Source organism: Zalophus californianus, chromosome 7 (assembly GCF_009762305.2).
Source record: "Zalophus californianus isolate mZalCal1 chromosome 7, mZalCal1.pri.v2, whole genome shotgun sequence".
In the NCBI taxonomy this organism is placed as follows: Eukaryota; Metazoa; Chordata; class Mammalia; order Carnivora; family Otariidae; genus Zalophus; species Zalophus californianus.
Genome location: NC_045601.1, coordinates 121,768,571 through 121,788,210, shown reverse-complemented (window position 1 = coordinate 121,788,210; position 19,640 = coordinate 121,768,571). Strand labels below are relative to the sequence as shown.

The following is a 19,640-nucleotide window of genomic DNA, read 5'->3' as shown; positions in this document are numbered from 1 at the left end:
TTAATAACAGCGTTATTGAGATATAATTCACATACCATATAGTTCACTTATTTAAAGTATAAAATTCAGAGTTGTGCAACCATCATCATAATCAATTTTAGAACAATATCATCACCCCAAAAAGAACCCCCATACCTGTTAGCTGTCACTCTTCATTTCTCTCCAAACCCTTCCAACCCCTGGCAACTACTAATGTACTTTCTGTCTCTGTAGATTTGCCTATTCTGGGCATTTCAAACAAATGGATTATGAAATATGCAGTCTTTTGTAACTGGCAGTTATTATACTTTAAAAAGGTTGTAAAAGAAAAACACAAAGAATATACAACAGAGATTGGATATGGCCTACAAAGCTTAAAATATTTTCCATCTGATTCTTAGCAGGAAAGTCTGCTGACTCCTATTATAGAAGATCAATGTACATTTTTTGGTACTTTTTATTTTTAAAAATTTTCCCCCAGCTTTATTGAGATACTGCCATATAATTTTGTGTAAGTTTAAGGTGTAAAAGGTGTTGTTTTGATATTGCAAAATCATTTCTACCATAGCATTTGCTAGTACCTCCGTTCCCTCACATAAGTACCATTTCTTTTTTGTAGCAAGAACATTGACGATCTGCTACTCTCTTAGCAACTTCCAGTGTATGATACAGTATTACTAACTGTAATCATCATTCTTTACATTAGATTCCTAGAATTTATTCATCTTATAACTGGAAGTTTGTACCCTTAGATCAATGTACATTTTGTGTGTGTGTATCTCTAAATACTCTTTATTATTACTTTTTAATTTAACAGTTAACATTCAGTGTAGTATTAGTTTCAGGTGTAGAGGTTAGTGATCTAACACTTATGTACAGCACCTGGTGCTCATCACTACAAGTGCCCTTCTTAATCCCCATCACCTCTTTCACTCATCTCCCCACCGACCTTCCCTCTGATAATCATCAGTTTGTTCTCTGTAGTTAAGAGTCTATTTCTTTCTTTCCTTTTTTTTTTAAATTTTATTTATTTGTGTGTGTGTGTGTGTGTGTGTGTGTGTGTGTGTGTGTGATTGAGAGAGAGAGAGAGCAGGGGGAGGAGCAGAAGGAGAGGGACAAGTAGACTCTGCGCTAAGTGTAGAGCCCAACATGGGGCTTGATCTCATGACTTGAGCCAAAATGAAGAGTCGGGCACTTAAGTGACTGAACCACCCAGATGCCCCAAGATTCTGTTTCTTGTTTTTTTCTCTCTTCCCCCCACCCCATGTTTATTTGTTTTGTTTCTTAAATTCCACATGAGTGAAATCATTTGGTATTTGTCTTTCTCTGACTGATTTATTTCATTCAGAGTAATATTCTTTAGCTCCATCATTGCAAATGGCAAGATTTCATTCTTTTTTTATGACTAATACTCCATTATATATATATTATAATATAATACTCCATTATATATATATATATGTATATATATATACACACGCACACGCACACACACATACACACCACATCTTCTTTATCCATTCATCAGTTGATGGACATTTGGGCTCTTTCCATAGTTTGGCTATTGTTGATAATGCTGCTGTAAACATCAGGGTGTATGTATCCTTTTGAATCAGTATATATATTTTTGATCAGAAAGTTATTTCTGAACATGAAGCCCTTATTTATACACATATATGCATTTATATGTGCACATATAAATTGTATACTCTTAATCCTGTACTAACATATTTGTATGTTATAAATTATTCAACTCAAAAATTGAAAGAGGTAAAAATAAATATAAAAGCTTTAATATTTTTCTGTATCCCTGTGGCCATTATATATCTCTCTCAAGGGGTACACATTCTGCTGAGGATAAGTGATTTGAAAATATTTATTTATAAGGAGGCTATATTAGAAGCATCTTGGCATTTATCAAAAATATAGCATCTAGACCTCCACCTCAGAGCTACTAAGACAGATTCCTTAGAGGTTGAATTCAAGGATCTGCATTTTAATAAGTACACCCAGCTGATTACCATGTGCAACCTGGTTTAAGTACCACTGCTCTGTATCTTTAGGATCTAAGGTACCATGTACAGACATACTGTGAGGCAAACAGTACAATAAAAGACAATGGCAGCCAACATCTGACAATTTAATCCCTTAAGAAATTAATTTCCAGAAACCTCCTTATATTGTGAGACCATTCTTTCAGGAAATGAATTTCTTCTTATGAATCAAACGTTGCCACTTGCTCTGTGGGAATTACTCTAAAGAAGGTTTAAGGAAAGAGAATAACATTTGGTTCAGTGATAAAGAATTTTTTTCCACGCCTGACCAGTTTCAATGTACATCTTTTCTAGGAAGGCTGTAAAGGTTTCCTTGGGCCCCAGAACAAAGATAATGGAGCTCCCTTCACCCACCACTTCCCCCAACCCCACCACTTCTCATCAAACCTATTGATAATTTTTGAGGGAAATAAATATTGCTTTAGTTTATCAGTTTAAGAGCAGTATAATGTGATACTTTGAGAATATCTCGCTGAGTTCTTTACTATTAATCTCATGCTTGGGTTCATGGTTTCTTTCAGCATAAATAAATCATTGACTCAATGATTATTATTTCATGGTCATATTATTTGGCTCAAATTAAAAATGAAGAGAATATCAATTAAAAATCTAGTAATGGAAATGACTTGAATTGCAAAGACATGAATCTTTCTTTTCTTACATGATTATTTATTCATCTGATTGCAAGATTTAATATATTCTTTCCTTTGAATAAATACCAGTAACTTAGTTTAACCACATGTTACATTTTTTTACTTTCATTTTTATGACTTTTAATTTAGAATTTTTAAAAATGAAATTTGAAGAACCCCAAATTTGTGTAAAAATTTTCTTTGCACTCTCTTCCTCTAGGAGTCAGTGAATTATATAGCAAACCAGTAAGAGGAACTATTTCATGTTTCTCAAGATGGGTTATAATCTAAATGCTGGCACTGTTTTTACTGTGACCTTGTGGAAGACATTTTAACTAGCAGTGAATTAGCAGTTTTACAATGAAGAGTGGAGATGCTACTACTAATTATGTTGTTGGTTAAATTGGACTCTTTGTGAGCAAGTTGCTTTTTTCTTGTTTGCCTGTATATATATTTTTACTTTTGTAAGCTCCCTAAGGGCAGGGATCTTTGTTTTGTTCTCTGATGTAGGCTGAGCACCCAAAATAAGATCTATCACTCAATAAATAGTTAATAAATGATGGATTCCACATCTTATTTTGAAAAGGATTTAAGGAAACTTAAGGAGTTTGATGATACATACAATATGCCAAGAGAAAATGAATTTAATATTGGTAGGAAGAAACTGAGACAATGGGAAAGGATAGGTAACAAAGTAAGATAGTACCAAGAATAAGATTAGTGTAAAGATTACATAATGAAACTCTATAGACTTCCCAGAGAAGGGTTGTAGATTTGGCTTTGTGATTTCCAGCTGTACAGGATTCTATATCAGGAAGATAAAAGGCAAATTAGATTTACTGTCTCCCTGACCTGGGCTGCTCTCCTTTCAAATACTTGACATTGATTACAGAGAGGCTGAAGAAGAGACGGAGGTCTCCAGTACAAACCTACCACCACCACCAGAGTATCTGTCTTCTAGATGATGGAAGAGAGGCAGCAAATTCATAGATGAAGGACAACTGAATATTGTCTTTTGCTGGGATTTTATTTCACCCTTTGATCACTGAGAGATCCTAACATCTGCACTTATTCTTTGTGGATCTTTGTGTACACACATGTTGAATAATACATTCTGATTATTAAATTATATATTTTCATTATAGTTGAAGAATTTAGAAGAAATTAGGCAATAAAGTAATTCTTAATAAAGCATAGTTCTAAAACGTTAATTGTGTTTTCAAAGTCTTGGAATTATAGAAGCTAAGAAGTGATGGTCATTGGCTTAATGTTTTCTAGTTTTTAGCATTTAAAAGTTAGAGGAGAATATGTAAAGGCTTTAGATGACCTCCCAGTCCTTTCCCATGCTCACTTTGCTTCTCAGCCACCTGGCTTCCATACTAGTTCAGTTTAGCACACCAGGAAAGCTCTAGCTCCAGCTTTCACAACTTGGCTTTGTCTTGCCCCAGATATCCTCATAGCTTTCTTCATCTTTTTTAAGGGACTCAAATGTCATGTTTTCAGTGAGACCATTTCTGGTCTCAGAAATGTTTGTCTAAACGTTTGTCTAAATGTTTGTCTACTGTTTGTCTAAAACTGTAACTGCCACTCCCCAAACACACTATCCCTCTTCTGCTTCCTCTTCCACTTTATTTATTTTTCCTAAGCTGCTATTTGTACATTTTACTTACTTATGTTGTTGGGTGTCTCTCTCCTCCTATTATCAAGTTAACTATGAGGGCATACAGCTTTGTCTGTCTGGCTCATTATTGTATCTTCAGTGCCTAGAGTACCTGGAACACAGATGAGGTTGGCATATTTGTTGAATGAATGGATTTCTGGCTGCTTTTGAGAAATTGGTCAGCACTGAGCCCAGTTGCATTCCTGCATGGAGACTGTCATCTGAGGCAAATTAGCAGAAAGGAAAAATAGCCTCCTAGTTCATTGCTTCTCAAGGAGCTTATTAGAAATACAGAATCTTGGGCATCACCCCAGAACTACTACATCAGGCTATACACTGAAACAAGGTAGGTGATTCCTTTATGCACATTCACGTTTGAGGAATATTGCCTGAGTTTACCACAGCCTGCACCTGCCCTGCTTCGCTTATTTATATTACATGTTTGCCCCTCTAGGCATTTGAATTTGTGACCCTGCTGTAGAAAGTAATATGATCATTTTTACGTATGAGAGAGTTGACACGGTAATAATTGATTTTGTTTATAATAAAGGAATTGGAGAAAAGCCTTTTTATTGTATTGATACTGAGTCACAAGGATAATATTCATGTTCTAGGCTTTTCACATTTTAGTGAAACATGGGCTGTATATTACTGTTTGCAAGGAATATGTTTTGACCTGCAGCATATCCACATTTTAGTGTTAGCACTTTACAGCGGTTTTACTATGTTTGCTTAATGCACACAGCCTTCTTTGGAGCCAGTACGTATTTTGGCAAGTGTGTTACTTTTTAAAAATATCTATTACTTTCCTCCATCAGAAAGTAATAGTTCCAAGGGAACTGTTATAGTGAGTCTTATAAATTCTTCTCTGCACACATGTCATTGATCCCTGGAGAGTATTAGCGCCTTTGAGACTTATTGTGGTCAAGTCTGTTGTATAAACTCTGTTCACTGCAGATCCTTGGGGAAATTTTAGATAAGAAAGCATTTTATATTGCTGTATAAAGCAAGTCTGTGTAAAATAGAAACTGGGACAACATTTGAAGTTGTGTGTCCTCTCTTCTCCCTAGAAATTCTCAGATGCTGAAATAAGAATAGCAAAATATCATTTAGGTGCTTTACAAACACCAAAGTAAGGTTTGCCTCAGTTATCTTTCAGCTCTCCAGCCTCACGAAACTTGACAGGCATTCCCGTGTACCACGTCCACAAACATTTTAAGAAAATGTGGGTATGTATTTACTCTTGTTCACTCTCTATTTTAAAATAATCTTAAAAAGTCCTGACCAAAAGCACAAACTTTTGTGGAGGAGATGGACAGTAACCAGTCGGTAACAGAGAACTCTGGCCCGATATACACAATGCACTGTGGAGAGTGACCTGGACTGTGTCATGGTCCCTGTCGAGGCCCTGCATTTCCCTCCTCCTTCAACCTGTCCACCTGTCTGGACTGTACTTATGGTGCTTCTTATCTCAGGGGGAGAAACACAGCTCAACAGTTAGATAAAATGTGTGCAATCTGTTTTATAATAGAGGTTTGACCAGGATCAGATTAAAATCCTGAAGGGACCCGAAGCATGGAAAATAGTATTTCATGCTGCCTTCTCCATACCCCAATATATAATTCTCATGACACAAGACTTAAATTCATGCTTAAATTAAAATTGCTTCTTTTATTTCAAAGAAGTATTTTGAAGAAGCAATTTTAATTTTTTATTTTTAATATTTCAAAGAAATATTTCAATGTCAAAATTCTAGATAACTTTACTGCAGATAAACTTTTTCTATTTAGGGGTGATATGTGGATCCGCAAGCATATACATATTCAGCCTCAGATTTTGCCAGAACACAACTCAAGTATATTTCCTAATAGAATGATGATTGATACAGATCTTATAGTACTTATGAGCAAGTAGTCTCCCAGTCTTACAAAATTTGCCGCTTAACACTGTATGGAGAGGTTGGGCTGGATTGTCGGTGCAATTTGTAATCTGCTCTCCCTTCATCATCGAGGCAATTCTTGGAAGTCACCAATACCCTAGGCAACTTGTAATGAGTTTTGGCTAGGTAGGTAATTTATCTACCATTGCATACCTCTTAGTTAAGGTGCTGAGAAATAGGAAAATGTCCCAAGGATTATCGGTAGATGGTGAGAAGGAATATGAGGGGAATCAGAGGCAGGGCAAGTTGACAAGTTGGACAGTCACCAACTGAGTAATTAAATAAGGGTTGTAACATATTTTATTGTAGTTGAAAAATGTCTGATTAGTGTGTGTGTCTCACACACATGAGAGACAGAAGGAGACAGAGGCAGAGAGAGAGAGAGAAGCAAAAGTGATGACCAAAAATTAAACTTATGTTAACATTTGTTAGGATTTTGATTAGATTTACTTTGTCTTGAAGGAGCGCAAACTTTAACAATGTTTTACATTCCTTAAATATATACAATAAAGTATTTTTTAAAGTTATGTTAAAGGTCCTAAGAAATCTCTGCCTTCTTATTCCCTCTGGCTTAAAAAAAAAAAAAATCGCCAAGCAAAGCCATCTATCTTGTATAATTATCCTCATAAACCTCTAAAGTATGCTTCTCTCCCAAAACATTATTGGCGTTGATCCTGGTATACAATCATCACACCAGTAATTACAGCTCTTAACTGGAATATAGTCATCAGTATTTACTAGCCTCTATTATGAACACATAAATCATTTAATAAATGGTGAGTGGACACATTACTTGTCATTTTGTTTATGTTAGGCATTCTCTGCAGGTATTCTACATGAAAGTTAAAGCAGTCTGAGGCTCTTTTTGTAGACTGTGCTTATCATTAATAGAAAGCAGCATGTGTGCATCCTGCAAACCCATTTCCTTATTTAAAGTGGGCATCCTTCCTTTACTGAGATGTGCTTCCTCTTTTATTATAGGACTGAAGACCAAGCCTTTGTAAACCCTTAAAGGCACATCCCTTCCAAATGACCTTTTGTCCTGAGCGACTAAGATGTATTGTTTAGTCCACTCAGAATTACATGGGGTGTCCTAGGAATTTTTGTTTTGGTTAATTACATTTGGAAATGTGTCATTTTTTCCTATTATAAAGCATAAATGAAAGTCCACTAAAATTGATTTTGGAGTTCTGGTAGATGAGATAATTGCAGAGGGTAAATGATTTAGGATTTAAAAATATGTGTGCCTTTTCTCCACTCAGAAAAACTGAAACATTTAACTTCAATTAAGTCATCTTCTTGTCTGTGCTGCTTTCAGCTTGTGAGGGCGTTCAGATCCCTGTCATGTACTGAGCTAACTTATTCTTACTGATTATGCTGAACGGACTAAGACTGCTTTACTGAGAGTAGTCTTTTTGCATTTAAAGATATTGGTTAAAGGAAGGTAAAATGGAGATTTACTGCAGAACTTATAAAATATGTATGATACAATAGTATTGTACAATTAATTACATAGATAATTTCTTCAAGTTTTCACATTTCATTTATAAATCTATTTTTTATTAAAAGGACTTCTTATAAGCTTTATGAAACATATATTTATAACTTCTTGTTAAGTCTGTATTATGTCATACCATTTTAACCTTGTTTTCCAGTAACTATCATGTACTCGACTGGTCCTCTGGATTTCCTTACCTTTGTTTCTGGAAGTATCCTTTGTCTTCTATTTGCCATTCAGACATCAGTAAATTCTGTTATTTGTTCTTACTAATAAGCCCAATCTTATTGGCATTATGTTGATCCTTCTTACTCTAAACCCTAACACTTTTCTCCTGGATATTCTTTTTCTTAAAAGAATTCCACCCCCCCCATTTCCACATATTTTATATATATCCAAATAAAAATCATCTTTCTCAATCTCCCACTTTAAGAAAAATCACCAAAGCCCCCTTCTGAGCATACTGGAAATCAAAGGAAAAGAAAAAAGAGTAAGTCCTGTGTCTCAGAGTTCTCTACCTGTGAAACTCACCATACTGAACTGCCTTTTGTTTTTCCCTACACCTTCACTTGCTCTCCCCAGATAAACTCCTAGCGCAAAATTTGCCCACTCCTGTCTCAGCCTTGGCTAGTGCCCCACATTCTCCTCATGAAAACCACGCCTTCTCTTCATTTAATCAGAAAGTCTCAAATTCAAAAGGACCAGCAAGGATCATCTCTTCATGAAGCCATTTTAGACAGAGTTCTTTTGTTTTATACTCTTATTGTATATTCTCTGGTTTCAGCTTCTAGTTTACAATATTTTTGCTTATATGCATGTTAATATGTACTCCATAGTTTCTGGAGTTTTTATTTAATTTTTGTCTCTTCTTCTTTGACCTTATTATTGTCTTATTTCTTTTTATTATTGTCTTATTTCTTTTTTTTTAATTTTTTATTGTTATGTTAATCCCCATACATTACATCATTAGTTTTTGATGTAGTGTTCCATGATTCACTGTGCATAACACCCAGTGCTCCACGCAGAACGTGCCCTCTTTAATACCCATCACCAGGCTACCCATCCCCCCACCCCCCTCCCCTCTAGAACCCTCAGTTTGTTTTTCAGAGTCCATCGTCTCTCATGGTTCGTCTCCCCCTCCGACTTACTCCCCTTCATTCTTCCCCTCCTGCTATCTATTGTCTTATTTCTTATATGTTCTGTATATTCATTAGAAAAATTTATTGGCTCATTTCCTATTTTTTGATAACATCTCAGGATTAGTACAAAGCTCTTCCATAGGCAACACTCAATAAATTAATGAAGATATTACATTTATTTTATAAAGTAGCTTAATTTAGGCTTGATTAATATATACCAACATCCCACTTAATCTGGTGGCCAGATAGTTGACGGCCTCATCCATCAACACTAGGTTCCATGAAGTTAGCTTTGTGATGTATCTATAGTCATCATAAAACCAGTCCTTGTGAAGAATTTCTAGGAAATAATTGAGATTGGTTGTAAGCAGTTTAGGACATGTGAATGCTAAAATTATACATTTTGCTGATAACATGTCGAAATCTTACAAAGGACAAAACTGACAAGGTTGTACCTGTAGCCAGGGAGGTTAAAAAAACAAAAGTTACTACTCTAGATGCTGGTGGTTTTGAATAGCATACTCTCATTTGCCAACAGAAATGGTCTATGCATTAATATTAAACCTTCTTATCATGTTTCATGTATAACTTGCAAAGGTCTTTTTGCTCGCCTTTGTGTTTGAAAAGTCCTTATGATCCTTATTTTCCACTTCATTAAACCCATGATGCATGCTGAAGATGTTTGTGTTAGGGCTGGACAAGTGATGCCGGGGATCGGCAAAGGAACAAATGGAGCCTAGTGAATGGAGAGTGAAGTGCATGCTTGAGAACCAAGTCTGGATCCTTCTGAGTTTGAACTGAGAGAAGTCAGGAGGTTTTCTACACGCTGAGATAAAGAGAGCCACATGGCCAGAAAGCCCAGGGGGTCTGTGGCCCAGGACCAGGTGGTGGCCCTTTGACCTCCCTTTGCCTTTTGAGCATTGGTTTGTTTGTTTGTTTGTTTATTTATTTGGCAGCTAAATGGTGCTAATTGAACTAAAGTGATTGTTCTGAGGAGGGTTAAACCTTTTACATTGAAAAATAATAGTAAAATGTGAGCATTTGAACAAAATGTTCTAAGCAATCTTAAAATTAATTTTAATTTATTTTGTCGTGTCAGAAAAATTCTAAGGGCCAGGTAGTGTTTTAAAAACTTTTTTTTTTTTTAAAGATAACATCTTAGAGTAAGGGAGACTTGATAATTTAACACGTGACCAGTGAAGTCATCTTCTTTACAGAGCTGATTATTCATTTGAGCAAGAATTATTTTCTGTGTAGGTTTGTCAAGGATTAAGAAAGAACATGCCTAATTTTCTTCATTTTGCGTTTTCCAAATACTGACTTCACCCTGAAGTGTGTTCACATTGCCAGAGAACATCTTGATCTGGCAACTAGCTGCATGGAATACATCTTTATTCATTCTGAGTGATCATTCATTCATTCATTTATAGATCCAAAGGTTATAGTATAAGGTGGAAAGTACTTTGTTTTGAGCCAGCATAGTCATTATTCATGCAATATGTTAGTTGAATTTACCCGATTAATAACAGCACATATAAATTTAAGTAAATGCTTGATTTGGAAAATAATTCAAGTACCAAAAGAAAGAAACCCTTGTTTATGTGTGTATATGGGTATATGCACACATCAAGAGTTCTAAATATTTATTTTTAGTAGGCTGTAGTATCTTTATATGTCAGACCTTAGTTTATGGTTTCGGCAACATGTGAACACAAATGGAAAGAAATTAGATTTCAGAATCTCAACAAAAATTCAACTTTAATATCCTCTGCTTTCTTTGGGTACATTATTCTGTTTCTTACATTGACATTTAAGCTCATTTATTTTAGTCTGTTTTTTTTCCTAAATGATTACATTGAAGATTATAATATTCTCATAAAGTATTAATCTCTTACTATCATTGTGGATTTATCTGTTTTCCTTTGTTTATGATTATTATATCTTCTTGGTGTATGGTTTTACCAGTATGAACAGTATACCTCATTATTCTTGTTAATACTGGGATTTAAAGCAAAATGGATTACTATTACTGAATCAACTTTTTTTTCTAAGTAGTTGCTTGGGATTTCTTTTTCTGTTCCTTATGTTTTCAACCATCCAGTGTCCATTTAAGTATATGTTTATGAAAAGTAATTAGGCATTTCTCTTTTGTAACTTCAATTTTATTTGTCACTTTTATGGAGTATTTAATGTGTTTACATTTATTATTACTGATGTATAGGTACTTATTTTTATCTTGTTAATATGTATTTTCAACTTTTTCTTTGTTTTTCTTTTTTCATGTTTCTTCCTTTTTGTTAGTTTGATGAATCTTTGAATTTTTTTTCCCTCAGCTACTGGTTCAGAAGTTATACTTTTCATTTGTATTCTTTTTGCTGTTACGCTTAATTTTAACACACGTACTTTATAAAATCCAAATCTGAATAATAGTTCTCATTGTGTACTCCAAACACTTTGATCTGATGCCTTCCATATTCTAATTTTTTGCTGTCCAGTTTGTATATCTTTGAAATCAATCATTGTTATTTTTCTTGTTTTTAAATATAGCTTGTAATTTATATTTATCCATATGTTTACCAGTTTATTTGCTCACCCTTACTTCTTCCATCCTGCTCCTGCTTCTTGAGTTTAATTTCCTTCTGGTTAAAGTGGGTTCTTTAGTGGTAGTTTTAGTGAAGGCATATGACGTATATGCTCTCTGCCTTTGTCTGAAAATATCTTGATTTTGCCTGTAGTCTTGAATGTTTTGTCTTCCATTCAACCTACCCTTTGACTTTTGTTGCTATTTTACTAATTATATGGAATTTCCGTTTGGTGTTTTCTTCAATTCTTATTTTGTTGCTTTACTTACATCTCTTATCTCTTTGAATATTTTAAATATGCTTACTTTGGAGAGTCTTTAATTTTCTCTTTCTTCTAGGAGTGAAAATTCTTCTGGGTGTTACCTCTTTGCTTTCTGTGCAGTGTCTGTGTAACCTGGCCTGTGGAAGGGGTCCCAGAAAGAGGGGTGACACCTTTGCATCTGCCATGCTCTACAGGTTCCATCAGTTTCAACCAAGTTTTCATGTTTGAATTCTGAAAATGATAGCACAGAGTTTTAGCCAACAAATGGTTATTATGAGGAAGAGACAGAGTGATCCCTTTGTTGCTTTTAACCATCTCAGTTAATGACACTTTATAAAAGACAGGAGAAGCTTTATTCTGAAGTCTAAATAAAAATGAGTTTAACTTGGGGCGTCTGGGTGGCTCAGTCAGTTAAGCATCTGCCTTCGGCTGAGGCCATGATCCCAGGGTCCTGGGACAGAGCCCCGCATTGGGCTCCCTGCTCAGCGGGGAGCCTGCTTCTCCCTCTCCCTCTGTGTGTGCTCTCTTTCTCTCTCAAATAAATAAATCTTTTAAAAATGAGTTTAACTTGACAACATAAGTACATATTTAGGTAGTTGCCACTATTTTAAATGTTAATGTAATTTACATATAAATGTGAGTATAATTTTCAATATAATTTAAGTGAAATTCAAATTGACTATTTGAAACACCTCTGGGAACACAGTTTTACAGTCATTCACTTAGATTCTAGGACCCCCATCAGTGTTGCCTGATGTTTGCTATGTCGACCTAGGATCCGTGTGTGTAAAGAAATAAATGATCAAAGCCAATTATAAATAATTTTTTAAAAATCACTTAATTGTGTGTTAAGGTCACACAGTTTTTGGAAGACAAGTGCCTGGATAGGTCTGTTATTCCTCAGAAGGAAAGCTGGTTAGTTTTAGGGGGTTCTCTCAGCTACCGGCCTAGTGTGTTCTAAAAAAAAAATATTTGCCTGGGATCCTTTCTAATTGACTGATTTCCAAACTATTTACATATTAGCAAAATCTTATCTTTTCTTGGAACAATGTTCCCATATATTTTCAAATGCACAGTGAAGGGGCGCCTGGGTGGCTCAGTTGGTTAAGCGACTGCCTTCGGCTCAGGTCATGATCCTGGAGTCCCGGGATCGAGTCCCGCATCGGGCTCCCTGCTCAGCGGGGAGTCTGCTTCTCCCTCTGACCCTCTTCCATCTCGTGCTCTCTCTCATTCTCTCTCTTTCAAATAAATAAATAAAATCTTAAAAAAAAAACACCTCTTACTATAAAAAAAAAAAAAACAAATGCACAGTGAAATTCAAAAACACATACTCCAGTCTAAAGTGTTTTGTGCACCAGCATCAGTGGCATATAAATAACAGATACTGTGTTCCTAAGAAGTTCAGTTTTATATTGTGTTAAATGTGGTGGTGATTTTCATTTTGTAATCTGCATAATTGCTAGTAAATTTAACAAGTTATCTGATATGTGATTTTTTTCCTCTTAAAATTTAAATTTCAAAACTCATTTAAACTCTATTGTTTTAAGTAATGTGTAGCATCACTGTACTTCTTTTTATCTTATGAATCTCACAAATGCAAAAGAATACCAGAAAAATGCCACAGAATTATCACTTGGCTATCAAAACATGAGTTGCTGCTCATCAGGGATCAGGGACTACTCTTGCGGCGCATGTGTCTTCCATCCGCCCGTTTACATTTAGTACCTTAATGGTTTTGCCCTTCATACTCTGGCTGATCTATTTGCTTTATATTTTTCCTCTCCGCTCCCCACCCCCCCGCCGTGCCATTAAATAAACAAAAATTGCTCCACTTTGGTTTCTTTAGACCCCATTTCTTGTCCTTTTGGCATTGCCTCTTCCTGGTTTTGGCATAACTTATATGTGTTATCTGTGTCGTCTTTCCATACCCTGTTGCCTTGGTAGGCTTAGGGAGGCTGCCAGGCTATAAAGTAGATATGAAACTCAGGTTTCCATGAAAAGCATTCCCTCATCGTCAAGTCCAGCTTTTCTCATCCTTTGGCTTAATAGGATTACACAAAGGCCATTTGATGTTAGGCCTGCTGTGTTAGCAATTTAATGATGTTGAGAAAGAGACAGTGGCCAAGTCTTAATGAGACTTTGCTATTTCACAACCTCTAAATCAAGACATACAGCTGAGGAAGTCTGGCTCCTTGCCACCCTACCAGCTGGGTGGTATATGCATTGTTAGTATCACCTTACAGCTTGACTGGAGCTTCAGCGTGCGGGCTGTATGGTGTGTGATGTGGTGGGGAGCTGTTTCCATGAATGGGTGGGGAGGGAAACTGACTTGGAACATTGTCATTTGTGGATATAGCTACAGTGTTCTATCCCTTCAAGATGGTAGTATCTTCAGTATCTTATATCTAGGACTAGAGTTTTGGAAATTGAAGTTAAGATCTGGAGACTAAGAGAGTCATAAATATTTTATTTATATTAATTTTTGGCTCTTTTTCTCTTTATATCTTTAATTCTATATTTATTATTTTTAAACTCATTTAAAAATAATTTTATATTTACTGTATTTCTAGACCAAATTCTTGAGTTTTTGGACTCAGCCTTTACATACTCATTTTATGTCTCTTGCTTCTTAAGAAAAGGGCACCTTGGTCTCTTAGTCTGCTAGTTTAATATTTTAATTGTTTTAAGACCACGACAGCTAGCATCTCAGCTGTTGATCACTACTGTTATTATTTCAGATAGTAGGCATTTATTCATTCTTTTTTGCTGTATTCCTAAATTTTAGGTTTAGTGGATAAAGAGGGTCAGCATTTGGATCCTTGGAGTCGCTCGTTATAAATAGACCGGAAAATAGCAACAGGCTGGGCTGCTGCTTCACTAATGGCCCTTTTCAAATACTTAAAAGCAAATGATTCATCAAATAGAATCACTAAAAGCAGAAACCTGCCAATTTGTAGAATCTGACTCCTCCTAATCAGAGTAAGGCAACAGGATGTTGAGTTCCTGCTCTGCACCTGATTAAAGCCAAATGCACAAGGAACAGCTGGGCAAAGGAGGAAGCACAAGACCGTCTCAGCTGGGGGTCGGAGAGCTAAAGAAATTTAGAGGAAAAATTATTTTTCAAAAACCTCCCACATTTGTTTTATTTTTTCAGATATGCTCAGTAGATAAGCACAGATTCAGTCTCAGGCTTTGCTTTTTTTCAGTTAACATTCCATCTATAATTTAAGGAAAACAAATCTATCTAGGTATGGTTTAAATAAGGTTCCTTCCCGTGCAAGATGTGTGATTTCCAGGTAATTCTCTTATCATCCTAATCCTGCGTGTTTTCTCATTAGGCACTATTCTAGCTATGAAAACAGTCACTTGGCTTCATGTGTATTAAACAGTAATGATTTTCCCCATTGAATTTCTGTGTTACTAAGCATTTTTCTCATTAAGGAGCTCTCTGATGATTTTGATTTTTTAAAAAAATGTATACATCTGAATTCACTGTAGAATTTTCTCATGATTATGAAAGCATTGCAAAATATATTATCTGTAGTTATTTTAATGTTTTTATAAAGTTAAGGTAAAACTCTGCTTGCCAGAAAATGCATTTTAAAAAACTTGGAAGCATTATACCTATCCTAATTTAAATAGTAGAATTGAAAAAGTATTAAAAAGGTAAGATTATTTTTATATTATTTTAAATCTTGCCATTTAATAATCTGCATCTCTGATAAGTCATATATATATGTTGTACTTATTTACCCCTAAATTATAACCTTTAGGCATACATATTGAGTGTTGATGTATATAAACACACACACATACACACACATATGTACTGTCTATAAAACATGACAAATCATTTTTAAGTATGTATTATTCCCAATATATATTTCTCAAAATACCATTTTCTTGGGATAAATATGTGTACAGCATCAGTTAGATAAAAAAATTCCTAAGACTCATAGCAGTTTTCTAGACATAATGCCAGTTTAAAATTTTACGTGTACATGTACTTTAAAATATCAAGAACCAGATAAAGCCATCATAAGAAAACACATACCAATATCTCTTGAATAGATGCAAAAATCCTGAACAAATACTCATAGACTGAATCCAGCAACGTATAAAAAGGATTCTATATCATGACCAAGTGGGATTTATCACAGGAATGCAAAATTGGTTTAACAAAATTTGACTAATGTTATACAACCTATCCAATAAAGACAAAGAAACACATAATCACCTCAAAAGACAAACAGAAAACGTGACATTTGAAAAATTCTGCTCTCTTTCATTCTACTTAGGAGTAGAAGAGAACTTTCTCAACCTGAAGAAGGGCATCTACAAAAATCCCACAGCTAACATAGTACTTAATATGAAAGGCTGGATGCTTTCCCTTTAAGATAAGAGATAAGAGAAGATTGTGGGCTCTCTTCACTTCTGTTCAGTGTTTCACTGGAAGTTCTAGACAGAATAATTGGGCGGGTAAAAGAAATAAAATGTATCCAGATAGGAAAGAAAGAAGTAATACTTCTCTATTAGCAGATGATATGATGTTATGTTGTATTAGATAATCCTAAGGAATACAAGAAAAAATTATTAGCACTAATAGGTGAGTTCAGGAAAGTTACAGGATATCAGATTGATATACAGAAATCATTTGTATTTCCATACCTTGTCAGTGGCCAGTAAGCACATGAAAACATCATTAAACCATCAGGGAAATTCGAATCAAAACCACAGTGAAATGCCACTTTACACCCACTAGAAAATGTCTGCAATCAGAAAGACAAATACCAAGTGTTAGTGAAAATGTAGAGAAATTAGAACCCTTTACACAGCAACCTTTTCTGGATCTCTTGAGACAATCATGATTTTTATCATGTGTTTTGTTTTTGTTAATGTGGTGTACTGATTCATTTGCAGATATTGGATCATTCTTTCATCTCTGGAATAAATCCCACTGATCACAGTGTATCATTCTTTTAAGATTCTGTTAAATACTAGTGACTTTCAACACTTTAAAGATCTTTTTTCCATTATATTCTATTTTACATCTTCTGACAAGTAATCTCCAGTCATTCTTGTCTTTGCTTCCCTTCAAATCTTTTCTCTGCTTTAATTTTCTCTGTATCACTTCTCGGCCTTTTGGCTAAGATCAAGTGTAGTATCTGTTCTTATCAGTTTAATTTTCTCTGTATCACCAGTTTACAATAATATTATTATAATGTGCTGTATGGTTTTTCTAAGTAGTTATCCTGCTAGGGGTTCATTAGGTTTCTTGGATCTGAAAGATTCAAATTAAACTGTGATGATTTTTCAGCCATTTTATCTAGAAATATTGTTCTTGTATTTTAATAACATCTATATTAGACCACTTATATTTTCCCATCTGTCACTGAGGCTCTGTTCAAAATAAGTCTAAGCCATCTCTTTTGGTGAGTACCATAACATTTATTTTTTGATCGATTCTTTGTAGAATTTTGCTGATTAAGATATGAGAACTGCTTTCTTAATTTTCTATTTCTAATTGAGATTAGTGGCTTTGATCACATTTTAATATTTATTTTTTTCTTTCCATTTGTAGTATCTTTTCTTTACCAGTTTTTATCCCCTTCATTTCTGACTTTTTTGGTACAGATTAAGTTTCCATTGCTAGATTTATCCCTCCCTCTCTTAGACCTGCCTTATCCCACCTTGACCTATCTGCTGCTTTGAATGTGTCAGTGTCTTTTATAAGAACTTCAGTGTTCTTCAAATTAAATCCAAGATTTCCAGGCTTAACTTCTGGTTCTTTTAAAATTCCATTAAACTGTATTTCTTCTCTCCTCTCCTATTCTTATTCCCTCCATTGCTTTTCCTTAGGATCCCTTCAGTTGGTTTAGAGTTGACACTTTTATTGAAAGAAGAGGCTTTGGGTAGAGTTTTGGTTACTTATTTTTTACTTTATTTATTTATTTTTTCTGCTTTTCAAATCTTATATGGCCTATTTTTTTCTTTTTTTAAGATTTCATTTATTTATTTGAGAGAGAGAGCCTGAGAGAGAGAGAGAGAGCATGAGTAGGGGGAAGAGGCAGAGGGAGAGGGAGAAGCAGACTCCCCACTGAGTAGGCTGCCCAACATGGGGCTTGATCCCAGGACCCTGAGATCATGACCTGAGCTAAGGCAGACGCTTAACAGATTGAGCCACCCAGGTGCCCCTATATGGCCTATTTCCTTCATTGATTGTTCTTTTTTTAAGAATACAAAAATTAGAATTGCTTTTGGAATATTAGAGCAGAAATTCCCTTGAACCTTCCATACCTGTGAGCTGTTTGTCCTTTTCTTGAATGTAAAAGGTAGAAAAATAACTTGTCATGCTGTTATTTCAAACTATAAAACTTCCTATACTCAATGACACATCTCTCTTTCTACCTGGATGTCTATGTGTTGTCATTATTTGGATATAGGCCGGTAATTACTCTGATTTGAATTGTCCTGCTCATGATTTTCTTCTACTGCAGGGTCTGACTAATACATACATTTACCTTCACCTCATTTCTTAATACAATGAAATTCCCCAATATGTTTCTTAAAATCATTCAGAACATTTGAAAACTCACTGAGGTGATACACTCTGTTTTTCTATATCTTATTCATCTTTGGAGTCTGGTGATTACCTTTTTTCTTTAATGGTGATGTTTTGTGTTTATATATATATATATAGACAAGTTGACTAGAAATGCCAGTTTCTGTAGCCGAGATGATTTTAAAGTCACTATGGACTATAGAATGAAACAGTTTTATTTTTTAATTCATGAAAAAATTAAAGATGATTTTTGGAAAATCAGATGGTTGAGGGGGAAAATACCATATATTATCTAATGTGTATATCCATACTTTGAAGCTATAAATGGGGGAGGTTTTTACATAATTACTCCACCCAACAAAAACTTGCTCAAAATAATTTTAAATTTTAAAGTAATTTATTTATTTTCTATCATATTTTTAAGAGTACAAAGAATACTCTTTGTGAAACTTTCTTTTATCTTTTGTCACTTTTTATTTATCCCTAGGATAAACCCCAGGAAGTTATATAACAGCAGAACTTGCAGTAAGCATATTGCTCAAAACATGTGCATATTTGAAGGTACAATATTTGCAGTATGCTCTGGAAATGGCTCTCCTAACTGCTTTGAACACTCAGAAAACTTCATGCATTGTGGATTCATGTAAATGAATTTATAGGTCAAAGTGATGTAAAGTAATTTTGTGATGATTGATTTATTTGAGGGAAAGTTAAATACCTTGCTAATTTTTTGGTTACAGAATGGAAAAGATGGTGGAAAATTATTGGTGTGTAGTCACAGTGGAATGATGTTGAAAAGTATGTTTTCAGATAATACAGAGAATATACATAAATAAAACAATAAAATGCTACATAAAGTACTCATTTTTAAGTTTACCTATTAATAAATACAAATTTTATTTTGTGGCAATTGTTAAGAAATATATTGCTATAAGCAGAGATTTAGAACCCAATTCTTCGTTTTTTTGCCCCTGAAGCCAGTGAATGGGTTTGATGGTTTCTACATTTCTGTCAGTGTAGCTGGGTGAATGGTGGTAGAAGAAGTCCAAGCAGAGCTATTCTGATGGCAGCTTGGACATGCTTGTCTGGACCTCAGAAGATAGTTGAATCAGAGGTGAGGATTTAGAGGTTGTTAGCGTATTGAGTGGTAACTGACTGTGAAGAAAGTTGGAAAAAGTGAGCTCTATGAAAAGATGGCTTCTGGGGGTACCAAGAAATAGACGTGTCTTAGATGGTAGGAGCCTAGTTAGGAGTGTTAAGAGAAGCAAGAGGAGAATTTGAGCTGGTGGTTTCAGAAACCAAGGGAAGTGGTGTATTTCAAGAGGCATGGTAC

The 19,640-nt window shown here is 34.9% G+C and overlaps 1 protein-coding gene and 1 non-coding gene across 3 annotated transcripts in view; both read left to right on the top strand.

The window, feature by feature from the left end:
- Positions 1–19,640, top strand: part of GMDS (GDP-mannose 4,6-dehydratase) — a 652,731-nt gene that overhangs the window by 247,817 nt on the left and 385,274 nt on the right. The gene's annotated exons all lie outside the window — the stretch shown is intronic.
- LOC113928190 lies at positions 16,872–17,069 on the top strand. Its single transcript, XR_003521864.1, has one exon. It is a non-coding gene; the product is annotated as a U2 spliceosomal RNA (small nuclear RNA).